This window comes from Anopheles gambiae, chromosome 3 (genome assembly GCF_943734735.2).
Source record: "Anopheles gambiae chromosome 3, idAnoGambNW_F1_1, whole genome shotgun sequence".
Classification (NCBI taxonomy): Eukaryota; Metazoa; Arthropoda; class Insecta; order Diptera; family Culicidae; genus Anopheles; species Anopheles gambiae.
In genome coordinates, this window is record NC_064602.1 from 54,960,473 (window position 1) to 54,964,554 (window position 4,082).

A 4,082-nucleotide genomic window follows, 5' to 3' on the forward strand; every position below is an offset into this window, starting at 1 on the left:
TTTTGTGTTTTCGCGCCCTTCGTAATCACGTTTTTTACATACTCTGGCAAAATGACCAATGGTTCCACACTTGTTACAGTGTGATTGTCGTGCAGTGCATTCTTTCGCATTTGCTTGATGTCGCCACGATCCACAACGTAAACAAGTATTTGTCCGAAAGGATGCTTCCCATTCTTTACGTACGTGAGCAATCTGTGCTTCTCTTTCATTACCCGCAGCATTTTTTCTCTTTTGCTCCGTTAATACCTCACGATTTATGGCATAATTGATTAATTCGTCAATATTCATATCATTTTCCATGCCTTTGTCTCGCACTCTTTCATCTTTTGCGCCGATGGTGATTTGATGGTATATTTCTTTTGGTGTGCGCGTTTCGAAATCGCATTTTGCTGCCTGCGTTCGAATTCTTAGTACGAATTGGTTAAAAATTTCTTCCTCCTTTTGTTTTAACGACCGAAATATTTCTAGTTCGATTCTTTCATTTCTTTTTCCCACAAAAAAGGTGTTAAGACTTTTCACCGCATTGTCGTACACAGGGGTAACTTTCGGTCGGAATGGTATTTCAACTCGCCGGAGTGCTTCTTCTTCTTCCTCACTGGGCGCTAAACTATAGAAAATTCGCTGCAGGCCCCTTCCTCCACAAGCTAGCATATACGTTAGTTTGGTTTTTTGTGATTTAATCGAATTAAGAGATAAAAATTTTTTTTTTACTCTTTCTGCATTCCACTGTCCCCACATCCACCTCCAAATGCCAAAACACACTTAGGTTTTGCTCTACATGCAAGCGAAAACTATATTTCCTTATCACCAATCTTAGCGTTCACACCAACGATCCGTTTTAATTTCACCCTTTTTTAATTAACTAAAAACAGTGGCCAATTGCTATTTAATATACTTACTGTTTCCAGGTTCTTCTTTTAACAGTTTGACCGCCGGCCTGACGTCACAGTTTTTGAGTGAGCACGTAGCGCATGGCAAGAGAGCGATGAGAGCGACAGTTTCTCGTGCCATTGTTATCACTCTTTTGTTTCATTGCGATAAGCGGCGTAGCACATGTCGTTCTCGTTCTCTCTTTGCTACCTCATTCGTTCTCAAGAGAATCACTGAGCGCCAGATGCAAAGCTGAACGGTGAGCAAAACCGTCATGCGAATTTATATGACACGGCGCTTAAAGTGTTAATATACCGGCTGCGCCAATTGTAGAATTCTCTGTTCGGTCTCTTTATTTCACTTCAGTGGTTACATGCGTAATGACGTCCGTTCGCTCGCACCGTTCGCTCGCTTCTGCCGTTCAACATCAGTTCCATCTCTCCTTCCGCTCTCATTTCTCCTCTCTCGTCTGCCTCAGTCTCTCATATCGCTCACGATCATTCTACACTGGGCATGTGTAAAATGAACGAGAATCGCACCGTTCGGACAGTTCGGTAAAGTGCACGAACGAACGAGGTTCTTAACAAAAAGAACGAGCAGGACTTTTGGAAGAAACTGACTACACCGAACGCGTTCGAACGTTCCGTTCAGTGTTCGACGGCACACATAAATGTGGCAATAAAACGTGCAAAATCATATTGCTTTCTCGCTCATTCTCGCACCGTGCGAACGGGTCGTCAGAGATCAAAATGTACCCTGTTGGCGTTGAAATCGTACCCATACAACTCAATTCCTCGAACGCCGTCGAATTTGTCCAGCAGTGTTCGATACGTGTGCTCCCAGTCCGCAAAAAGCCGAAGTTTTGTATGGGATCGTCCTGTACTCATATGTACCCACTTACGTACCCACTTGCAGTCGAAGTGGAAATGTGGTTTCACGCACACATAGGCACCTTCCACCCGAACGATCGCGTTCACACATACTATCACGCTCTGATTTCTTCTGCACCTCACGCATACCAATGTGTTTGCTCCACCCCCTTTTTGGATTGCTTATAGAAATGATGAGGCACACATGTTTACATTTGGTGTATGCACACATTCGCATGCAGTTTATTCCGCACTTTTTCTCTCCCTTCCTACACGTGCTTTGGCATACTCACACTGTGTAGACGGCAGAACGGTCTCCCCCTTCCAAATTTACCGTTCTTCCTCCTCTCGATCTTTTTTCTTCTTACCGCGTCCGGGGTACGATCAGAGCTGCGCGCTGGCTTTAGTTTTTCCTCCTCTCGTTCTTCCTTTCTCCTACCGCTTCCGGGGGCTGCGCGCGTTTCGACAGGTTCTTAGCGCAATCCAGTGCGTTGTTTTGTGGCTGAGTTGTGCTGAACGCTGTCAATAATAATAAAGCAATAATTAATGTATGTAGTACGTATTACTTTGGATAGTTTTGCGTATATGATGAGAGCAACACTTACCTTAATATTTTAAAACTGGAAAACAATTTCTTTCCGTCTCCCACTTTGAAGATTGTTGATGATGCCAACAGGTAGGCGTTGATGAATGATGCATGCACCTGTAACTTTGAAGACGATGAGCATTAGTTGAATTGGTACATTGAAGCACATATGAGATCAAGAAACTTACCTCAACAAGTTAGCTAGGATAAATCATTCCACAATGGAATAAGAAGCAACACTGCGCAAAACGTAAACAAGGAAGGTAGGGGACACAAGAAATCGCGCATCACTCCCGCACATCCTTCCACAACGAAAGTTCTGGACAGACTGAGGATACCTAACACCCGGATGAGTGCGATAGCAGAAAAAATTATGGTAGATCGAGAGAGATGGGTAGACTCGGTGTAGCGCAATCCGCTGGTAGATGCATGTGTGTGTGACCAACGAAAGACTTCAGACCCCGCTCCTCGCGTTTTTCACCCATCATTTTTCGTCACACGCACACACCTTTACACGCGTGGCGGTTTGTTGTCCAAAATCTAGAGAGAGAAGACAGGGCATCTCGCTTTGGCACACAGAAAAATCTCTGAAAAACTTCGGCTCTGCTACTTGGGCTGTTGGTGTGGAAATCGTATCTATACGACTGAATTCATCGAACGCGTTCGAACTGGCTCATTTGTGTTCGATCTGTGTTCTGTTGGTATGGAAATTATACCTATACAATTCAATAGATCGAGCCCGTTCAAACGGATTAGTCATTGTTTGGCTCATCATGTTGATCCATATTTAAATAATTTTGTTTTTTTAGAATCCTTGAGTGTGTATAAGGCATGGGGTACAATATATGCAGGAGACATTTTTGCTCGTATTAGTTTTTTACATGCTAGTTTTTGGTCGGTTTTGCGATGGATTGTGTTGACCAGACAGCCGAGTGTTTAATGTTTTTAAATGATTGGTTTCAACCGCAGAATGAGTACATCTTTGGCTACAGTATGCGTCTATGGTGGGTAAATGAAAAAGATAACGAGCGTTCTTTGTGAATAAAAACCTCATGAAACAAAGAACGAAAGAATCGTCGTTCGCGTTCGGTTCTTTTTGGTGAGCGAACTAGTTCGTTCGCGTTCGGTGAAAAGTTTTGTACTTTTAAAATGGTATGGATTTATTATCTACAATGTAATACAATATATAAATTAGTACACTTATACAACAATAACAAACGGGATTGAAATACGTCCGTCGTACGGGCCGGTCGGGAGCGAAGAGGCCGAAACTTGTCACTCTCTCGCTGATAGCGCGTATCATCGGGAGTGATCGGCTTATCCGTCAACCGATCGGCAATTGCGACACAGGGTGCTCCCAACAAAAAGAATCGTTTTGCCCATGCCTATTCTACACTCCTGAGTTCTTCTGGTACTCAACTCTACAATTACGTTTTCTTGTACTTTATTGCACTACCTGTTCTCACGCGTCTCTTGTACAATTCTCTTGAATCCATGTGCCTCCGGCATACGGCAGCTGTCACTTGTTATTCCTCGAGGTGCGTATAAGCGAAAGGCCACGGGAGTGACAAAATGCTGACAAATTTGTCAAAATGTGAGCTTTTGTCACTTTTTTGAGCTTTTGTCAAAAAATTTTGAGACCTGGAACCGCCAGGAAAAAAAGTTGACAAAAGTTGACAAAATTTGACGTTCGTGAAAAAACGTAAACAAACAGCTATTTGGCGCAGTTGTGACCCATTGTAATGATAATAATGCTA

The 4,082-nt window shown here is 43.1% G+C and overlaps 1 long non-coding RNA gene across 1 annotated transcript; it reads right to left on the reverse strand.

Moving 5' to 3' along the window:
- Positions 1-1,947: 1,947 nt before the first annotated feature.
- LOC133393664 (uncharacterized) lies at positions 1,948-3,435 on the reverse strand. The gene is made up of 3 exons (XR_009766316.1): positions 2,514-3,435; positions 2,345-2,448; positions 1,948-2,258 (listed from the first exon to the last, which is right to left on the reverse strand). It is a non-coding gene; the product is annotated as an uncharacterized LOC133393664 (long non-coding RNA).
- Between the last annotated feature and the right edge of the window lie 647 nt (positions 3,436-4,082).